Here is a 23818-nt window from a genome sequence, read left to right as displayed (position 1 = left end):
CAAAGGAGTGGAAGGAAGGAAGGTAAGTTTGTACTGCTTAATAAACGAGGTGACAGAATTCAAGCATCAAATTTTAGACCAATCTGTATGTTAGATGTTTTGGTTAAAGTGTTGGAAATTCTGGTGAGAATCAGTATCCTGAATTAGGTTCACAACAATGGTATTATCTTTGATGGACATCATGCATTTACTAAAGCAGCAGGGGAGGGTGATGTTTTAGTTATGCACTTATTACAATAATGTGACAGCAGCCCATTGGACGTGGGTGATCGATACAGAGTAGTATACTTAGACTTTGCAAAGGCTTTTGATAGATTACCGTATGATAAGTTGATAGTCAAACTAAAGCAGATAGGGTTGGATATTAGACTAGTGCATTGGATTGGAGATTGGCTATCTGATAAGTATCAGCAAGGGGGAGCAATATCTCGGAAGAGGAAAGTCACTAGTGGTGTGTTTCAGGTGTCTGTTTTAGGCTGTTAACCTGTATGTTAATGATATTGGTGAAGATTTGAATGGGGGATATACAGCTGTTTGCAGGTGATGCAAAGTTAAGACAAACCATGAAGAGTACAGCAGATATGGTGGCCTTACAAGAAGACTTGAATAGACTGGGCGAATACAAGCAAAATGTAAGGTTTCCAAATTTGGAAAACAAAGATGAGATGTAGAATTGACTCTTGGTGGAGATATATTATTGGAGATGGAGAAAATAAGAGATCTTCAGGTGTGGTGGATAAGGATCTAAAATTTAGAGAACATATTGCCAAAATTTTGAGGACAACACAACGAATTCTGGCAATGATACGGATGACACTGACTTGTAGAAGTAAGGAGACTCTGGTTCTATTGTATAAGGCTCATTAGGCCACATTTGGTCATCTGGTTTTCAAAAAGATGCAGAGATGTTGGAGAAGATCTAGAGGTGATTGACCAAAATAGTTTCTGATCTCTGGAATGTTGAATATGAAGAAAGGTTGAGACAATGCAGTTTGCAGAGTTTTAGCTTTTATAATTTTTTTTTACTCTTCAGAGGTATGCAACTAAACTTTTTTTAAGTGTGTGCAGGGCCTCAGCTTTCAGAGTTAATTTTATTAAAGTTGCTAATCATATTCTGTTAAAGAAGAAAAGAATACCATCAGGACTTATCAACATTTCAAGTTAGAATATTTGACATGCTTAGATTTTGTTCTTCAGTGTTTTGTTTATCTTTCAGAGGTAAAGTTTAAAAGTTGACTTGTAATTTGTGAAAAATAAAGAATAAAAGAAACGTGCTGAAGAATTTATATCACACACACGTTATTTTGCATTACACGGAACAGAAACGATTATTTATTTAAAAAAAAATGAGGTGTGTAGTCTGTTTTTCTAAGATATCCATCATCTGTGGCAGTGGTTCTCAACCTTTTTCCACTTGTGTACCCCCTTTTAAAACCATTTCTATAAATTGTACCCCTTGTTTTTAAAATAGCTGTTTTTAAATACTGACATTTATTGTTCGTTAACTAACATTTTGCATTTTGTTTACTTTACTTGTGTTTCCACCATTACTGATTATTTTTCGTGTACCTCTGAACAGCCCACCATGTATCCCCGGGGATATGTGTACCACTGGTTGGGAACCGATGATCTATGGCATAATTAAATGCTTAATTGTGATGAACATATGATGGTGAAACTTCATCATATGCTCAAATTTCATCATATGCTCCTATCAGGTGTACTAAAATTGTATTTTTTCTTTTTTCAGCTTTTTTTTATACTTTGATACTTAATAACCATCAAATTAAAAAAAAGAATTAGATAATAGTTACAGTTGAATGCAAGATTAACAAATTTACAAACAATTAGAATTTATTCAGTTGTTATTCATGTGATTTTGCATCTTTCCCATTGGCTCAGTCAAGACAGTAGAACAATAACTATGGCAGCAGCAGCAGTTCACATTTTCTTAACACCTAAACTAATTTTATTTGAAATTTTGGAATTTCTGTGAGCATGTGGGTTTGTGCCGTTTCATTTTTTGGTACAGAGATTCCATAAAGCTACATATATATATTTGTATAATTACATATGATGTACTGTATAACTAAAGCCTAGAGTGTACTGTGTTTCACTTAACTGTAAACTGTCTTTGAAATATATGATATAATTAGGGGGGGGGGGATAAATATGACAAAAATTTTAGCCTTTTGCAGACCTCCTCTCATCACCGAATCATCGTTATGAACAGCTGCACAGAAGAAGCATTTCTCTTCTTTCTCTATATATGTGTGTACACATGCATACTTTAGAAAAACATTTAGAAAAATATTTTTATAAAGTCACAGACACCCACTGAGTAAGCATTGCAGACTACTTCTCCCAAAATTCTAAGACTCCTTGATATGACATGGCTCTGCACATATTAAGAAATACTTTTTTAAGGAATATGATTTGATGTTATAAATACAGTTATATCATCATCATCATCATCATCATCAAATTCCTGCCATGTACCCTCAAGGGGTGTACAGGATATGACAGTACTACATGAAAAAATTACATCATTACTAACTTCCTATCTACAATTTTCCTCCAAATCAGTCTGTTACTTGTCAAGGCGCCAACATTATCAGATCTTATATTTCTATCGTCTAAGGCACTTTGTACCGTATCAATCCACCTATATCTTGGTCTTCCTCTGGGTCGTTTTCCTGCCAACCTGGCAGAGAACACTTGTTTTGCTAATCTTTCCTCTCCCATTCTATTTAAGTGACCATACCATCTGAGATTAGCTCTGCTAACGCATTCCTGGATGCTGACAATGTCAAGTTCTTTCCTAATATCCTCATTTTTAATATGATATTGCCATCGATGCCATCTGTTCACGCCTCTAATCTTTCTCAGGACTCTCATATCTGCGGTCTCTAGTCTTTGGTCAAGTGTTTTACTTCTGACCCAGCTCTCAAATCCATAAGTTAAAATTGGTTTGAACACAGTCTTGTATACAGCTAATTTAGTGTTCTGACTAATTTCTTTCTTATTCCATATGAATTTATTCAATTGACTTCCCACGATACCAGCTTTGCTGATTCTGTTGTCTATTTCTATATTTAGTTTACCATCTTCAGTAAAAATTGTGCCTAAGTAGCTGAAATGTTTTACTTGTTCCACAGGTTCTCCATTCACAACACAGTTGACATTTTCAATGATTCTGCCTATTTTCATTGTCTTTGTCTTTTTATTGCTGACCTTCATACCATATCTATTACAACAGCTATTCAATTTAGTCAGAGAATCTTGCAGACTTGTAGCGGATTTATTTAGAAGTATAACATCATCCGCATAAAGCAAAGAGCTGACATTAACATCTCCAATTTTGATATCAGGTTTAATACCACATTCCTTCATAATGTGATCCATATAGATAATGAATAACAGAGGGGATAATGTACATCCTTGTCTCACACCAGATTTAACATTAAACCATCTTCCTGTACTTCCTTCAATTCTAACTGCTGACTCACAACTCAAATAAAGACTAAGTATTGCTTGATATAATGCCCCATTGACACCATATAACTGCAGCGTATTGAATAGATTCTCTCTTGGCACCTTGTCATATGCCTTTTCCAAATCGACAAAACTTAAATACAGATCTTTGTTATATTCCCATGCTTTCTCGACTATTTGTCGTAAAGTGAAGATCTGATCCTGACAGCCTCTATTTGGTCTGAATCCAGCTTGTTCTTCACCAAGCTTTTCTTCCACAATTCTTCTCAACCGTTTCTCAAGTATACTTGCATAGATCTTGCCAGGAACACTCAGTAGGGAAATACCTCTGTAATTTTCACATTCAGTTTTATTTCCCTTTTTATATATGGGTACTATGAGAGCTCTACTCCAATCATCGGGAATTCGTCCCTCTGTCCAGGCTTTCTGAACTATGCAGTGCAACCACTGTAAGACTCTTATACCACCATACTTCAGCATTTCTGGTCGAATATCATCTACTCCTGCTGCCTTTCCACATTTCAAGCCTTTGATGGCTTTTTCTACTTCAAGTATAGATATGTATTCCTGACTGCATGCCTGGTCAGTGTTTTTTATCACTGTGCTGTCATCACTGCTTGTTTCATTTAGCAGTTTTTCAAAGTAATTACTCCATACTTCAAGGATATCTTTTTCTCCTGTTTTCATTTCACCTTTATCATCTCTAATTCCTTTTACAGCACTCTTTCCTCCATTCCTAAGCTTCTTCAACAACCTCCAGAATATTTTGCCACCTTCTTGATATTTATTTTCTATATTCTTGCCAAAGTCCTCCCATGACTTTTGTTTAGCTAGTTTTACACACTGTTTAGCTTTCTTACATTTGTCTCTGTATTCTGTAAGAGTAAAAGCTGACTTATTTGCCAGAACTTTTGATATGCTTTCTTCTTTTCCTTCACTGCCTCTTTAACTTCCTGTGTCCACCAGGGAGTTCTGATTTTTTTATCTTTGCACACAACCTCACCACATGCCTCTCTGGCAGAATCAATCAATGTTTCCTTCAGAGTTTGCCACTGAATCTCCAAGGTTTGATTCCTGTTCTCAAATTCTTTCATTTTCTTTTCAATAATATTTCTGTATTTTAGTCTACAGTTTACATCTGAGAGCTGCTCAACTTTTATTCGCTTTAAAACTTTCTTACATGTTATTCTTTTCAATATGAAATTCAATTTTATCCTGCTCAAGACTAAATAGTGATCACTTCCAATTTCAAATCCTCTGTACACTCTGGTGTCCTGCACCAGGGAGAAAACATCACTATCAACAATAACATAGTCAATGAGACTTTTCTTATTCCTAGCCTCTTCTCTCCATGTGAATTTGTGCACATTTTTATGTTGGAACATGGTGTTAGTAATAACCAGTCCATGTCCTGAGCAGAAATCCAACAGATATTTGCCATTATTATTAGCTTTGCTCTTTTCTCCAAATTTTCCCAAAATATTTTTGTATGTCTCACAATCATTTCCTACTCTACTATTTAGATCCCCAACAAGGACCAACTTTTCATTTTTCATTGTGTCAGTTGCTTTTTCTAAAGCCTCAAAAAATTCCTCCACTTCTACCTTAGTAGAAACTTCTGTGGGACCATAGGCACAAATAAGTCTCATTGTCCAGTTCCCCATTCTCATATTTGCCCACATTACTCTACTTGAGACTGACTGCCATTCAAGAAGATTAGCCTCGTATTTTGTGTTGAATACTATGGCTACTCCTTCTTTTCCTTGATTGTTATTGCCTGAATATAACATTTTGTATTTATTGCTCAGAAAGATCTCACCAGTTTTGGTCTTTTTTGTTTCAGTCACCCCTATTATGTCGATCTGGTACTTATCTAATTCCTCAGCTAGCTCCATTTCTTTGCCATTCAGGCTTCTTACGTTGATAGTACCGATCTTTAACTCTGGTGATGTTGAGTTGGGGTTTGTTTTCAGATTTGTTCCAGTAGCTGACTTTTCGCTGTTCGCCCTGGTTCCCTGGCGAAAACAACGGGGGCCTTGTTTAACCGGGCGACGCCCCAGCTGGCATGAAATTTTGTCATGTTGTACCATCATTTTTTATTTTGGTTTAACCAATAAGAATACAATTTGGTCGGCTAAATCCCAAATTGCCAGCCCATCCTCGTTCGTTCAGTATCAAAGTAGATACCCAACAGGGTGCACCACGAGAAGGTGAGGATTGGACATTAGGTCAGAAGCCCTGGTCGGTTCTCCGCATTCCTTTAAAGGCTATGTGGAGGTCTCCTCTCAATTATACAGCTTTGACCCTTAAGCACCCCATAAAGTTATATTTAGTAGCTAATTGCAAGAAAATGGCTGGTTAGTTGTTATATGAGGAAGTACTGAAGATAAAGGTGATTCCAGTTCCATATATCATTTGACTTGGTTTTCTTATTTCAAGATTTCATAGAATAGAATATTTTCCAACTGTAAAATAGTAAAAAAATATTGAAGTTTTTGTGACAAAAAAAGCAACATGAGATAAATAGAAACTGTTACCTACATATTAATATATATAGGCAACAATTTATTTCTCACTATTTCTTCACAATTAGAATTGATAAGAATTATATATAATATATGAGTCTTATTATGGAAAACTATTACAAAAGTTGGAGCAAATGAGAATGGATGGGGGTGACTGACAGACAGTCACCAGAGAGTAGTATATGGTGGAGTGGAATCTAGGAGAATGAAAGTGACTAGTGGAGTACTCAGGGTTCTGTACTAGGGCCACTACTCTTTAATTTTTGTATCAATAATATAGAGAAGTTCTACAACAAGGCCAAATAGATTGTATAACTTAGGTAGTAAATTTGTTATGTCTATACACATGTTCCAGGAGCATCAGAAACAGTGGGGTTGAGTTTGTTCCTTTTTGAATACAGTGTGGTCTGAGATTGTTGGCATTAGTGAAACCTGGCTTGCAGAATCAGATATGGTAACTGGGATTGAGTATAATGAATATACTATTTTTAGGAATGGCTGAAGAAATAGGGGAGGAGGAGTACTACTAATGATATCAGACGACTTAAGTCCAATTAGTGTAGAAACAAAAGAAAACAATGACAGTAATAATGTCCCTTGTCACAGTGAGTTTGGGGCTATCTGGTGTGAAGTGGAGGCTCACAAAATGAAATATATGGTAGAGTGTTGCTACAGATCTGGTGGCTCAGTTGCAGGGGATGAAGAAATGCATTGGCAATTTAACCTTATGGGTACTAAATGAGTAATCATTATTGGTGACTTTAATTATTCAAACATTGAGCAGGAGGGATCTCATGTTAAGAATGAAGAGGAATTTATTGAATTGTTGAGAGACAACTTTCTCAAGCAGCATGCGAAAGAAAGAACTTGAGGTCAAAGAGTGTTGGATTTCTTCATAGCATCAGAAGGCGGTCTCTGTTAAGAACATGACTATTTTACCATCAGTTGAAAACAGTGATTATGCTGTGCTTTCTTGGGAAGTATCTAATTATATTCGCGTTCTCATTATAGCAGTTATGCTGAACTACAAAGCTGGAAATTATGATCAACTTAGTAGAATACTATCTTTGGTCGCATGAAGTCAGTTACTGAGTAGGAAAAATGTCAGCAATGTATCTTTGAAAAAATACTTTAATCAGGTGGTATCTGAATGTATCCTTAGTGTTTGAAGAATAAATAGGTTGGGAGTGAAATGGATGTGCAACCTTATTAAGCAAGAGATCCACAAGAAGATGATATGGAAAGAATATCATGAGAATAAGAGTAAGAGGAGTTATGAAATATATAAATCTTAGGCCAGAAAAGTAATGAGTGTTTTCGGAAAACTGAATCGGAGTATGAAAAGAAATTGGCTGTGGAAGCTAAAGGCAATCCAAAAGAATTTTATCTTTATGCTGCAAGCAAAAAAAAGACTGATTGTGGAATAATAACTTTAGTGAATGTAGATGATACTCGAGTGTCAGGAGCTAATGAGATTGTTCAGTTAATGAGTGCTCATTTTGCTAAGATATATCAGCCAGGTGTATGTAACATGGTGCACAGTACTACTGCTACATTGGATAAAGAGTTTATTATTATTATTATTATTCCGGGCAACTACAAGGAGTCGACAGACTCATCGAGAGAGGCCCTCACATCATGTCAAGAACAACTATTCGACATTCACACAGTATCTATCATACCTCACCTTGAACTCATTCACAGTCGTAGCACCCACAACAGACCCTGGCAGCTTATTCCACTCATTCACCACTGTCCAAGTAAAAAACCTAGCTCTAACACCCTTGTTAACCACATTCTTACCCAGCTTCCATGAATGGCCCCTAGTACTCCTACCACCACTCCTATTTTCAAAAATATCTTCTGGATTAATCTTATAGAAACCCTTCAGTAATTTGAATGTCTCAATCATATCACCCTTTTTCTGCCTATCGACCAATTTTTGCAACCCACAAATCTTCAACCTATTCTCGTAAGGTTCATTCCTCAAACCTGCTATCATCTTGGTCACTCGTCACTGGATCCTCTCCACTTCCTCCCCATCACGAAGAAACCCTGGCACCCATTACTGGGCAGAGTAGTCGAGATGAGGTCTTATCAAGGCTCGATACAGAGGAACAATAACTTGTTTGTCTCTGCATGTTAAAGTATTTTTCAGAAGCCAAGTGATTTGATGAGCTGATTTAGCCACTTTTGCAATGTGCCCCCTAAACTTCAATTCCCTATCCACCAACACTCCCAAATCCCTGGCCTCATCAATCTCCTGGAGTACGGTTCCACCAATGTGATATGCTGCTGCTAATCTTTTCATCCCAAAATGCATAACGATACACTTTGCCACATTAAATTGACATCCATTTTCCTTAGCCCAGTCTGCGAAACTATCCAAATCATCTTGAAAAATTTTGACATCCTGTGCACTCACTATTGCTCTACCCAACTTTGCATCATCAGCAAACAAGTGAACTCTTCCTCTCAGATCCTCTCCTATATCATTAATGAACAAATTGAAAAGTAGTTGTCCAAGAACAGAGCCCTGCGCACACCACTAGTCACAGGCTATATTTTGGACTCTACTCCTGAATAAAGCACTCTCTGATATCTCTCCATCAACCACCCTCCTATCCATCTCACCAACCCTATATCCATCCCCATATGCTGCAGTTTACTGATTAGAATTCCATGTGGTATCCTGTCAAAGGCCTTTGCAAGGTCCAGTAGAATCACTGTAAACCCATTAACCTTATCTAGTTCAGCCGTCACTGTGTTATAAAACGTGAGCAAGTTACTGAGGCATGATCTACCCTTCACAAAACCATGTTGTCCCCCATACAGTCCCATTTTCATCTATCCAATCCTGTATTTTTCTCTTGACTAATTTCTCCAAGACCTTGACAACGATTCCTGATATGCCAATCGGTCGGTAATTTACAACAGCAGTCTTGGAACCTCCTTTATGCAGTGGAACTATTTTCCCTTCTTTCCACCCCCTCGGGACTAACCATGACCCAAGACTCAAATTAAACAAAATGGTCAAGGGCACTTACAACACAAGCTGGTATACCATCCGATCCCACAGATGTATAGACATTGAGGTTATGCAGTAGACTACTCACCTCCACTTCATTCACCACAATTCCCGTATAATCTACTGGTTCATTCATTTCTCCAATGTCACCACCTGGATGATATATTCTTGCAAAGTGCTCGCTCAGTAATTCAACTATACCAACTGATTCGGTTACCTCCCTACCATCGACATTCTTTAAAATCATTCTGCCATATACATTTTTTCTTTTACTTGCAACATATCGAAAAAATTGTTTGGGATTCTCTTTAGCATGAATGGCTAATGTTCTTTCATAATCCATTTTTGCTTTTCTTACCACACTTGTTACCCTTCTGGCCTGTGCTTTATACCATTCATGTGCCTGCCGGTCACCTTTTTCCTCAAATTCCCTCCATAGTTGTTTCTTTTTTTGCAGCTCAAGCTTAATGGTGTTATTCATCCATTTAACCCCTACTTGATTTATTATTCGGACTCTAGGTATACAGTCAGCCATCGCCTCATGCAAACACTTCTTACACCCCCCTACCATGCATTATCAACATCTAGTCCTTGCAGTTTTACATGCCATGGCACTGAACCAATCAAACTCCTAAGCTTGTCATACTTACCAGCCCGATAATTCCACATGTACCCTGTCTTAATTGTGAATTCCACACCTTTAGCTACCTCCCAAGTCAAGACCCTATGATCACTCTCACGAATTGGTGGCAATGTGGTCATATTTGTTACAGCCAAATCCTCAGATGTAATTACTAGGTCAAGCACTCTCTGGCCCCTAGTATTTTCCATTACATGCTTGTCACAAATAGTTATCCCTTAATAACTGCATAAAACCCAATTCCTTCCTCCCGTGTGTCCTCTCGTCCCTCCAATCAATGCTACCATAGTTGAAATCTCCCATAATAATTACCCTCCTTCCACTCATTTCTTCTATTTGCTTATGAATACTATCTCCACCGCCCCTATTCCATCATCTGGTCTATAACAGCACCCAACTGTATATTTTGTTCTGCTAGTTTCAATCTCGCACCAAATAGCCTCAAATGTGCTCTTTTCTCTATCCTGCAATTCAACTTCTATTCTCCTTGGCTGCAGCTCATCAGCTATCATCAATAATACTCCTCCCCTAGTTAGAAAATGAGGTTGAAGGGCTGTTGCATAACCTGGATAACAGTTTGTCAATTGGGACAGATGGAATATCAGCACGTTTGCTAAAGGAATGTTCAGCCAAATTGGCTAGGCCTTTCACATGTTTGTATAATTGATTCTCAGCTCAGGAATGATACCACTGGAATGGAAGGAATGTTACGATAGTTCCATTGTACAAGAGTGGTGCATAACTAATGTGTCTAACTACTTGACATATCAGTATCTCTTGTGTGGTTGTTCAAATTTCAGAGAAGTTTGTGTGAACTCACATACAGAAATGGGTAGACAGTGAAGCTATTGTTACATCGTTGTTTTCTTAAATATTTTACCTCTATTGTTCTCCTTGTGCCTACTGAGATCTGGCTTCTAAATTGACTTTCTAGGGCCGTTTCTCTCTTCGAGCTCTGACGAAATTTATTTGTTTATGCTGCGCCAGTCAGAACTCTAGGATAGAAATTCTTATCCGAAGAAACTTTCCCAGAATTCAAGTAATACCTTATATAGATTAAGTAGTTAGGTAGATTGAGTTCTCAGTATACAGTCATGGCCTTGACAATCTTAAATTCCCCTTTTTTCTCTAAACGTAGGTTCGATATTTTCGTGAGTGGTAAACCTCTTACTCGGATAAACTCAGGTATACATGGGGAAACACATTTATTATTTATCTAAGAACATTACAATTTAAATAACACATATAATCAAGCAAATCAAGGTTAATACTAAAATACAAGTAAAGCAGGGTAATAATAATCAAACAGACAGGTTACTACCAGTCTAATTCAATTAACATAACACAGGAAACTGTCTCAAAAATCTCTCTCTCTTCTTTTCTAAACTCTGTCCATTTTACACCTTCATCACCAATAGATAACACAAAAAAGGGAAGATTTGTACATTACCACCTTGTTAGATGTTTTCTCGATCCTTCCGTCTGTTCTTTGCTATAGATTTGTCCCTCTGTACAGTGGATTGCCGCCATGCGGGAGTCACGTGCTCGTCCCGAATTCGCCACTTGTTTCTTCTGGGCTTACAAACTTTTCGCGTCGCTGCTTCTAACACGATTTACCTACGAAGGAATCCTTTGCTGCTTTCTCATCAGTTAGATCCACATGATGGTCTAAAACTCGAACACTGCCATCATCTCGTGCTATATTTTCTTCGATTCGCGTCGCTCAGCAATGGGAAACACGCTGCCGTTTTGCTGTCTTCACACGTCTTGTCGGGTATCAGGCATGCCGATCCATTCGGGAACTTCGAGCAGGAGACCCATGGGGAGGGCACACGCAACCAGGGAACACTACAGGAACCAGGAGAAAAACGTAAAAGGAAGCAAAAAAAAAGGCTCATCTCAACGATGTGAATCCATTATAGTCCCCTCTTTCTGCAATCCAAACTTGTCTACAACACTCTCCCATTTGCTGTCACTGAGCGACGTCTCCTCCTTGCTATGCGCACATCACTTTTTTCGGGGAACGTGAATATCTTGCTCCTTCCACGAATGCCTACTCATCGCTCGTTACATCATTTTGGTGGTCAGACTGCAACTTTTGAACTTTCGTTCGCACGATGATACACGACTTTATACATGGCATATTTTTACATTGATGTTTTTGACAAATTAAGATTCCATCTATTTTAGACAATTATCTTAAACATAGTACAATTTAATATTTATTTCCTCCTTCGATTTCATTTTAATTTAAGATTCAACCTCTTCTTTTATATTTTAATTCCTTTTTAAGCAAAGTTAATATCTGCATCTTCATATATTATGTCTGTTTTGCCAAGAGTACAAGTGTGCTTTCGCTTGATATTGTTCTCTTGTTAAATCTTGAATGGGGCAGTTCTATTCTTGATAGAGACATCCATTCAAGATCTAACACTATACTCTGTAAGGAGCAGCATGGGTTTATTAAAGGAAGGTCGTGTTTTAGATTTGCTCATATTTTATAATAATGTTACAGCTGAGTTGGATAATGGGAAAAGATACACTATGATAATGTTGGATTTTGCTAAGGCCTTTGATAGGATACTTTACAAAAGGCTGTTGCATAAACTGGAGATTATGAGATTGGAATATAAACTCATAACTTGGATCAGTGGATAGTTGACAGACAGGTAAAAAATTGGTAGACTGTGGGTGTGATTCTCTCAGATTTAAGGTGACCAGTGGTGTACCTCTGGTCACCTCAGGGTTCAGCCCTTGGGTCATTGTTGTTCAGTCTGTACATTAATGACATTAGGAAGGGTCTAACAGGAGATGTGCAAATGGCAGGGTAAACTATTGCACATCTAGGCACTAGTATAGGCAGGGCAATCAGGGATGCTGCTGATTTAAAGCATTTACAAAATGATTTGAATAAGCTGAAAATTTGGGCAAATGAAAATTGCTATCAGTTTAATGTTAGTAAGTGTAAAGTTATGCACTTAGCTGTGATGAGATTTCCAGCAGAATGTTATATTAGTAGGGTTATGCTATAAGAAACTGATGAGGCTAGAGATCTTGGCATAATGGTGAATGGGAATTCGAAGTTAAACGGTCACATAGCAAAAGTTGCAAATACAACTCAGTAGATAATTGCGATGTTGAAGCAAACCTTGATGTGTAAGGATAAGGAAGTCATTTTGTGTCTTTATAAGACCTTGATAAGACCACATCTTGATTATTGTGTGCAATTTGGTCTTTTGGGTTTCAAAGAGATAAAGAAGCTGTAGAAAGGGTGCAGAGAAGAGTGACAAAGATTATATCTGGATTATGGGATTTAGATTGTGAGGACAGCTTGCGAGTATGTGAATTACAGAAGAGTTAATAGGAAAAAGAGGGGGGTGATGTGATACAGGTCTATAAACTTCTGAATGGTTGTTATAGGATATCATCTGGTGAAATTTTCATTGCGTGGAAGGTGGGAAGAGAAAACAGGGACATCCATGGAAGTTAAATATGTTTGCAGCCAAGACATGGGTAAGAGCTAGGTTTTTCTCTCACAGAGCAGTGGAATAATGAGTGAGTGGAATAATTTGCCTTTAGGAATAATAAGTGCATTTAGTGTGAACGAATTTAAGAGAAGGTATGACAGCTGGTTTGGGTGATTTATAGCCTCCCTCGATGAGTCCTTGACTCCCTGGAAGTCTCAGATAATAATAATAATTGAAGAGGAATATGTGGATATCCTGCAGGATGATTTAAATAAATTGGCATTGTAGGCAAAGGATAATGATTGTCAATTTAATGTTGCAAAATATAAGGTTATGCACTTCGGTTTTTAATTTTTCAGGAATTGACAATGTCTGCTAGAATATTAACTAAAAATTTTAATCAAAAGCTTTCTATATTTCAGCAATGTTACATTGCCATCTTCAGGGATCACGAAACAATGATATATGCATGCAGGCACTAACACTAAGCAAATGAGTTTAGTGTTAAATTATGCACTTCATTTGTAAAGGTTGCATACAGTGTATCATATTGATGATACTGGATTACAGGAAAATGATGAGGCCTTTAACTTGGGGATAATAGTGGACAGAGAGATGAAGTTCAGAAGGCATATTGCAAAAGTTGGTAAAATGGCTCAAAAGATTACTTGGATGTTGAAAAACGTGTTAACAAGTAAAGATAGGGAAGTTATTATCTCTCTCTCTCTCTCTCTCTCTCTCTCTCTCTCTCTCTCTCTCTCTCTCGATAAGGCTATGATTCAGTTCATCTTGACTGCTGTGCACATATTTAGCCACTTGGGTTTCTTGGGGGATGAGGAGATAGTAGAGAAGATTGTGAAACTACTGACTAATCTGAAGACAAGTCTGTGCAATGCTCCTGGTGAGGATAGGTTGAAGCTGATAAGTGGAGAAGAGATGATAGAAACTTAAGATATTAAAGGGGATTTATAAAATTGAAGCAAAACAATTTTTTTTTTTTTTTCAATATATGACAAATAGTCATATATTTGAGTTGTAAGTCAGCAGTTAGAATTGAAGGAAGTACAGGAAGATGGTTGTAAGAGATATGGTATGAAGATCAGCAATAAAAAGGCAAAGACAATGAAAATAGGCAGAATCATTGAAAATGTCAAACATTTCAGCTACTTACGCATGATTTTTAGTGAAGATGGTAAATTAAATATGGAAATAGATAACAGAATCAAGAAAGCTGGTATGGTAGGAAGTCAATTGAATAAATTCATATGAAATAAGAGAGAAATTAGTCAGAACACTAAATTAGCTGTATACAGGACAGTGTTCAAACCAGTTTTAACTTATGGATCTGAGAGCTGGGTCAGAAGTAAAACACTTGACCAAAGACTAGAGACCGCAGATATGAGAGTCCTGAGAAAGATTAGAGGTGTGAACTGATGGCATCAATGGCAATATCATATTAAAAACGAGGATATTAGGAAAGAACTTGACCTTGTCAGCATCCAGGAATGCATTAGCAGAGCTAATCTCAGCTGGTATGGTCACTTAAACAGAATGGGCGAGGAAAGATTAGCAAAACATGTGTTCTCTTCCAGGTTGGCAGGAAAACGATCCAGAGGAAGACCAAGATATAGGTGGATTAATACAGTAAAAAGTGCCTTAGAAGATAGAAATATAAGATCTGATAATGTTGGAGTCTTGACAAGTAAACTGATTTGGAGGAAAACTGTAGATAGGAAGTTAGTAATGATGTAAATTTTTCATGTAGTACTATCATATCTTATACATCCCTTGAGGGTATGGCAGGAATTTGATGATGACAGATAGTCCTTCCCATCGGGCTTGCAGGCACAAGCATGGCTAATCCGGGGTCCCAGAGGATAGGTTGAAGCTGATAAGTGGATGATAAGATAAGCTAACAGCGGGAAACCACTCTACTATTTCATACTTTTCATACTTCTGGTCATACGTTTCTCTTATTCTTCCATTTATTGCTTCTACCCTCATACTAACATTACTCCTAACAAGGGTTCTTTACTTTAAGCTTTCTATCTATCTCTTGTCTCTCTTACTAACCTCAGGAGGAGGTCCTCCATTCTCCCCAGTGCTATTAGCGTATTCAAGGGCGGGGTGTTTCCTCCTCTTCCAGCTAACCACTAACATACCTAGTAGTGCTCTCTTATAGTATACATGCTATAAGAGGCGAAGATCCAGAGGACTGACTTGTCTCCAACATGATAATCTTTGGCTATGACGAAGTGTTCATCTGTCTCGCCAGGATACTGTGGTAGAGAAGGCAACGGGAAACCACTCTACTATTATCCCATGATAACCTTCATGATGATGCAGACTTATAACACAGGGAAAGCCGCCAGCCAGGCACACCAAGGTGGTACCTTTATGCACGGAGGGGAAAGGAATGTGCTATAAAGACCAAATTTGACTAGGCTGAGGAACAGTGACGTCAACAAGACTGATGACAATCCCAACCCACAAAATCACCAATTGGATCATCATAAAATAACTCTCAGAAAGACCTTCAAGATAGGAACATAGAACATCAGAGGACTCCTGCAAACTGGGAAACTAGACATAATACAGAATGAAATGGAGGACAATAAGATACCAATCTTAAGGTTGGCTGAAACTCACTGGAAAGAACGTGGTCATTTTACAATACATAAGGGAAACAAGGTGTTATTCTCTGGTTCTGCCATCATTGTTAATTAAAACATAAGTAAAGCAGTAAAAGGATACAATCCAGTCAGTGACAGAATCATAACAGTAAGATTAAACACAACCCAATTCCAACAACGCTGATACAAGTTTATGCACCCGCATCAAATGCAGAAGATGAAGTAAGTGAGGAATTCTACAAAGACCTAAATGAAACTATGGATACAATACCAAGAAAGGATATTCGAATAGTTCTAGAAGACTTCAGTGCTAAAGTGGGATTCAATGCACACACATGATGATCACTTAAATGGAATCATTGGAAAATATGGACTAAGAATTAGAAATGAACGAAGAGGAAAACTATTGGAATTCAGCATTGAAAGGGAATTAGCAATCACTAACACTGTGCACAAACAGCACAAGAGGAGACTATACACGTGAGTAGCGCCTGGGAATCGATGTAAGAATCAAATTGACTAGATTTTAATTGATAGAAGATGGAGGACACTAATCAATAACGCCAAAACACTGCCAGGTGCAGACTGTGGATCAGACCATCAATTATTAATCTCTAATTTAAAGATCCATCTGAAAGCAAACAAGAATAATAACAACAAAAGATATGGCTTTTCACAAATGGACAACAAATTTACAATGGACATTGAATCAGAGCTCAAGAAAAAAAAAGCACACCTCAGGAATAAAGCATTGAATCATATTGGACACACCTGAAACAAACCATTGCAAAATCTGCAGCCAAAAACATCCCAATGTAAAAGAAAAATGGTAGTCCATGGATGACAAAAGAAACTCTAGAATTAATTGAAAAAAGGAAACAAATTAAAACAACAGATTGGCAAAACCCAAATTACCTGAACCTGAATAAAGCTATTAAGAAATCTTGTCAAAAAGATTAAAAATAGCTATATCCAAAACATCTGTAAAGAAATAGAAAGAACTCCAATGCTATTGAAACAAGAGATTTATTCAAGAAGGTTAAGGATATAACCAAAAAATTCAAACCAAAACTTAATATAATTGCAGAGGAAAACGGCAAGATCTTAAATGACACTAATGACATAGCCAGAAGATGGAAAGAGTATTGCGCCAAACTTTACAAGGACTCAGCTATTCAACAAGAAGACAAAGGAGCTATGGAAATGGAACCGGAGATGCTCAAAAGCGAAGTAGAACAAGCAATCAAAAAATTAAGGAAAAAGAAAGTCCCAGGTCCTGATTCAATACCAGCTGAAATGCCAAAAAACCCTGGAGAGAATGCAGTCAACTGGATACATGATTTTTTTTATTATTATTATTATTACGGGCAACTCCAGGGAGTCATTAGACTCATCGAGGGAGGCCCCAAATCATATTCATCACAACTATTCGACATTCATGCAGTATCTATCATACCTCGCCTTAAAATCATTCACTGTCACAGCATCCACCACAGACTCAGGGAGCGCATTCCACTCATTCACTACTCTAAAAGTAAAGAACCCAGCTCTAACACCTTTACTAACCACACTTTTGCCCAGTTTCCATAGATGTCCCCTAGTCCTCCCACAACCAGCCCTGTTCTCAAAAATATCTTCTGAATTAATTTTATAGAAACCCTTCAGTAATTTGAATGTCTCAATCATATCTCCCTTCCTCCGCCTATCAACCAATTTTTCCAACCCACAAATCCTCAACCTGTTCTCATACGGTTCATTCCACAGACCTGCTATCATCTTGGTCACTCGCCTCTGGATCCTCTCCACTTCCTCCCCATCAAGAAGAAACCTAGGTGACCAAATCTGAGCACAGTAGTCGAGATGGGATCTTATCAAGGCTCGATACAGAGGAACAATAACCTGCTTGTCTCTGCTTGTCAACGTATTCTTCAGCAACCAAGTGATTTGATGAGCTGATTTGGCCACTTTTGCAATGTGTCCCCTAAATTTCAATTCCTTATCCACCAGCACTCCTAAATCTCGTGCCTCATCAATTTCCTGGAGCACGGTTCCACCAATGCAGTAAACTGCCGCCAATCTTTTCATCCCAAAATGCATAACCTTACATTTTGCCACATTAAATTGACATCTATTCTCCTTAGCCCAGACCTCCAATCTATCCAAATCATCCTGCAAAATTTTGACGTCATCTGCATTCACTATTGCCCTACCCAACTTCGCATCATCCGCAAACAAATGAACTGTTCCTCTCAGAACTTTTCCTATATCATTTATGAACAAATTAAATAGCAGTGGTCCAAGAACAGATCCTTGTGTTACACCACTAGTCACAGGCCGTCTTGTGGACTCTACTCCTGAGTTAACCACTCTCTGATATCTCTCCGTCAACCACCCTCCTATCCATCTCACCAAACCTATGTCCATTCCCATATGCTGCAATTTACTGATTAGAATTCCATGTGGTATCCTGTCAAAGGCCTTAGCAAGGTCCAGTAGAATCACTGTAAACCCATTACCCTTATCCAGGTCAGCCGTCACTGTGTTATAATACGTGAGCAAGTTACTGAGGCATGACCTACCCTTCACAAAACCATGCTGTCCCCGATACAGTATCCCATTTTCTTCTATCCAATCTTATATTTTCCTCTTGACTATTTTCTCTAAGATCTTGATAATGATTCCTGTTATGCTGATTGGCCGGTAATTTTCAACAGCAGCCTTGGAACCACCTTTGTGCAGTGAACTATTTTCCCCTCTTTCCACCCCCTTGGGACTGACCCAGTCCTGAAGCTCAAATTAAATAAAATGGTCAAGGGCACTGACAATTCCTTGGCTGCTTCACGTACGACACGAGCTGGTATACTATCCAATCCCACAGATGTATTGACATTGAGGTTCTGTAATAGACTAGTTACCTCTACTTCATTCATCACAATTCCAGTATAAGCTGTTGGTTCTTCCATTCCTGCAAAGTCCCCTCTTTCCACCCCCTTGGGACTGACCCAGTCCTGAAGCTCAAATTAAATAAAATGGTCAAGGGCACTGACAATTCCTTGGCTGCTTCACGTACGACACGAGCTGGTATACTATCCAATCCCACAGATGTATTGACATTGAGGTTCTGTAATAGACTAGTTACCTCTACTTCATTCATCACAATTCCAGTATAAGCTGTTGGTTCTTCCATTCCTGCAAAGTCACCACCTGGATGATATACTCTTGAAAAGTGCTCACTCAGTAATTCCACAATATCGACTGATTCGGTTACCTCCCTACCCTCAGCATTTTTTAAGATCATTCTACCATGAGCATTTTTCCTTTTACTTGCAACATATTGAAAAAACTGTTTGGGATTCTCTTTAGCCTGCGTGGCCAATTTCCTTTCGTAATCTGCTTTTGCTTTTCTTACCACCCTTGTTACCATCCTGGCCTGAGCTTTATACCGTTCCTGTGCCTGATGGTCACCCTTCTCTTTAAATTCCCTCCATAATTGTTTCTTTTTTTGCAGCTCAAGCTTAATAGTGTTATTCATCCATTTAACCCCTACTTGATTTATTATTCGAACTCTTGGTATACAGTCAACCATTGCCTCCTGCAAACAGTTCTTAACCACCTCCCATGCACTCTCAACATCCAGCCCCTGCAGCTTCACATGCCATGGCATTGAGCCAAGCACACACCTGAGCTTGTCATACTTAGCAGCCCGGTAATTCCACATGTACCCTGTCTTAATTTTAAATTCGACTCCTTTAGCCACCTCCCAAGTCACGACCTTATGGTCACTCTCACCAATTGGTGGCAACATGGTCATGTTCATTACAGCCATATTCTCAGTTGCAATTACTAGGTCCAGCACTCTTTGCCCCCTGGTATTTTCCAATACATGTTGCCGTAGATAGTTGTCCCTTAATAACCGCATAAAATCCAATTCCTTCCTCCCATGTGCTCTCTCCTCTTTCCAATCAATGTTACCATAATTGAAATCACCCATAATAATTACCCTCCTTCCACTCATTTCTTCTATTTGCTTATGCATAAATCCCCACCATCCACTCCATCACCCGGTCTATAGCAGCACCCAATTGTATATTTTGTTCTGCTAGATTCTATCTCACACCAAACAGCCTCAAATGTGCTTTTTTCCCCATCCTGCAGTTCAAATTTATTAAACAAAATCTGGAAGATGGTTGAATGACTGAACTAGTTCCACCATTATCCCAATCTACAAAAAAAGGCAATCACAACAACTGTGAAAACTACCACACCATTGCCCCCTTATCTCATATACCAGCAAGATTTTACTACACATTAAGGAGAGATTACAAAGTTTTATAGACCATCAGATGTCAGAAGAACAAGCAGGATTCAGAAAAGGTTGAGGGACTAGAGATCATATATCTAACATCAGGCAAATAATCGAAAAAGCAAGAGAATTCAACTTAACCTTATCTGTACTTTATCGATTACTCCAAGGCCTTTGACTGCATGAGGTGGGATATCATGCAAGAATCAGGAATACCAAACCATCTAATAACCCTCGTAAAGAACTTATATGAAGGAAATCAAGCAACAGTAAGAATTGAAAACTCATTGTCCCCTGCATTCCAGTTGGAAAAAGGATCAAAACAAGGATGCATACTCTCATTATTACTATTCAACCTTTATTGAAAGTTTATTTTTCACTTGGTTAGAGTATAATAAATTTAGTTTAATCCTTTATCCAAGTGTTTGCAAACAAAGTTTGTGCCTGAAAGTATCTTCAGGACTGGGGTAAGGTGGTACAACACCAGGGCAACTCGTTGCAAAGGTGGAGCAAGCTACCAACACTCCTGTCTCAGTATCTCCTATAATGCAAAACACATCTCCTTGCGGATATGTCTAATGTTATGCATTAAGTCCTTCCCTTAATGCATAACATTAGACATATCCGCAAGGAGATGTGTTTTGCATTATAGGAGATACTGAGACAGGAGTGTTGGTAGCTTGCTCCACCTTTGCAACGAGTTGTCATAGTGTTGTACCACCTTACCCCAGTCCTGAAGATACTTTCAGGCGCAAACTTTGTTTGCTCACACTTGGATAAAGGATTAAACTAAATTTATTATATTCAACCTTTACAGCAAAACTATAATGAAAAAATCTCTAGAAATGTGGAATGGAGGAATTAAATTAGGTGGCCGAGCATTCACTAACCTACAGTATGCAGATGACACTGTGATAATAGAGAAGTGAACGGGAATTAAAATCCATCCAAAATCAATTAGAATGGGAAAGCTTAAGCCACGGTTTACGGATAAATCAAGATATAACCAAAATAATGATTTTAAACAACACAAAAGAGATAGATATAGAAGGAATTAAAATTGTCGACCATTTCAACTACCTTGCAGTGATAATAACAAAAAAAAGATGAATATAAAAAAGAGATAAGAAGAAGAAGAAGAATAGCACTGGCTAAGAAAGCGATGACTGATTTAACTAAGATCTGGAAGGAGGTCCATCTCCAAAAACTACGAAGATTAAGCTTGTAGAAACCTTAGTTTTTTTTTCTATCTTTCTCTATGCTTCTGAGTCTTGGACAATGACCGAATAAGAATTGACATATTTGAGCCCTGGTGCTTGAGAAGATTGTTAAGAGTGTCTTGGACAGAAAAGCAAACAAACAAAAGTATCCTAGAAGAACTGAATATCCACACACACGACTGATAAACATGATTGAAAATAGAATACTGCAATATTTTGTACATATATGTAGAAGGGAAGGCAACTGCCCGGGTGAAGAATAGAAAAAGAGGAAAAACTCCCAACAGGCAGATTGATCAAATATCAAGAATCACTAGACTTAAACTAGAACAAAAAATAAGAGAAGCACAGGGGAGAAAGAAATGGCGAAGCATGATCAAGAAGGTCACGAGTCCTCAGACATGAGGAGATCCGAGAGAGAGAGAGAGAAATAGTCAAGGAACTAGGGGCCATCCATGGAAGTCATGGAAGAGTGTGACTAGCAGGGCTGTGAGGACCAGATTTTTTGCATGGAATGTGGTGAATGAATGGAATGGATTTCCTGAATTAGTTGTCAGTTCCCTGACAGTAAATGAGATTAAGGAGAGTTATTATTATTATCACGGGCAACTTCAAGGAGTCGACAGACTCATCGAGGGAGGCCCTAACATCTTGTCAAGAACAACTATTCGACATTCACACAGTATCTATCATACCTCGCCTTGAACTCCTTCACAGTCATGGCACCCACAACAGACGCTGGCAGCTTATTCCACTCATTCACCACTCTCCAAGTAAAAAACCTAGCTCTTAACACCCTTGTTAACCACATTCTTACCCAGCTTCCATGAATGGTCCCTAGTACTCCCACCACCACTCCTATTTTCAAAAATATTTTCTGGATTAATCTTATAGAAACCCTTCAGTAATTTCAATGTCTCAATCATATCACCCTTTATCTGCCTATCAACCAATTTCTGCAACCCACAAATCTTCAGCCTATTCTCATAAGGTTCATTCCTCAGACCTGCTATCATCTTGGTCACTCGTCTCTGGATCCTCTCCACTTCCTCCCCATCATGAAGAAACCCTGGCACCCATTACTAGGCAGAGTAGTTGAGATGAGGTCTTATCAAGGCGATAATTCCACATGTACCCTTTCTTAATTGTAAATTCCACACCTTTAACCACCTCCCAAGTCAAGACCCTATGATCACTCTCACCAATTGGTGGCAATATGGTCATATTCATTACAGCCAAATCCTCAGATGCAATTACTAGGTCAAGCACTCTCTGGCCCCTAGTATTTTCCATTACATGCTTGTCACAAATAGTTATCCCTTAATAACTGCATAAAACCCAATTCCTTCCTCCCGTGTGTCCTCTCGTCCCTCCAATCAATGCTACCATAGTTGAAATCTCCCATAATAATTACCCTCCTTCCACTCATTTCTTCTATTTGCTTATGAATACTATCTCCACCACCCCTATTCCATCATCTGGTCTATAGCAGCACCCAACTGTATATTTTGTTCTGCTAGTTTCAATCTCACACCAAATAGCCTCAGGTGTGCTCTTTTTTCTATCCTGCAGTTCCACTTCTATTCTCCTTGGCTGTAGGTCATCAGCTATCATCAATAACACTCCACCCCCCATTTTATTCTCCCTGTCACGCCTGAACACATATATCCCTCACATTCAATCCCACTAGCTATATCATCTTCTCTCAGCTATTTCACTAATGCCAATAACCTGTGGCCTGGAAGTGCCAACCAAGTGCAAAAATTCTTCCTTCTTGTTCGTAATACTTCTGGCATTAGTATACATGAATTGCAAAAGCCCATTTGTCCCATTTCTATTTTGATGCCTTCTACTAACTATCCCATTCTGATTTGTTGTCTTTTATACTCGCTCAGGCATATTACACACATTCATTTTCTCCCTATAGTCTGCATATCTACTTCATCCCTCTTTAATAACTCTAGTTTCCCTGATTCTGCACATCCTCCCACTACTTTCAACAACACCTTTTCAAGTCTCCGTACACCAAATCCATTCAAATGTAAACCATCCATCTTATATAAATCCTTTCACCCATCGAACTCTCTCCACACATCCAGAAATTTCACACCACTCCTGCAATAATGCACGCATAAAGTCATTAGGAATTATGGCCCTCCTTCTATACTCTTCACTCTCATACCGCGGAAACAGACTCACCATCCTAACTCTCTTACTCTTCTCTTTTGCTACCTCAAGCAATTCATTCAAATCCTCTCTCATAGCCATTTTGTCTCCTTTCAAATCATTTGTACCTGCTACTACTATAAATTCTTTCACCCGCTGCTTTTGCATTCTAATTGACTCGCTTACATCCTTAATGTTTGCACCAGTTGGTACGATTTTGTTAAACTCTCAACTATCACACCTCTTACTAAAGAATCTCCGTACAACACTCGCTCTTTCATTTTGTTTACACCCACTATCATACTCTTATTTTTCCTATCATACTTTTGCAGTTTATTAGT

The 23818-nt window shown here is 38.3% G+C and overlaps 1 protein-coding gene across 1 annotated transcript in view; it reads left to right on the top strand.

Moving 5' to 3' along the window:
• LOC150107972 (eukaryotic elongation factor 2 kinase-like) overlaps positions 1–23818 on the top strand; it is a 314298-nt gene that overhangs the window by 167822 nt on the left and 122658 nt on the right. The gene's annotated exons all lie outside the window — the stretch shown is intronic.

Source organism: Typopeltis vanoorti, chromosome 3, assembly GCF_054136105.1.
Source record: "Typopeltis vanoorti isolate ZY-2024b chromosome 3, IOZ_Tvanoo_1.0, whole genome shotgun sequence".
NCBI lineage: Eukaryota > Metazoa > Arthropoda > Arachnida > Uropygi > Thelyphonidae > Typopeltis > Typopeltis vanoorti.
The sequence above is the reverse complement of the archived record's forward strand: the minus strand, read 5'-3'. Positions and strand labels throughout refer to the sequence as shown.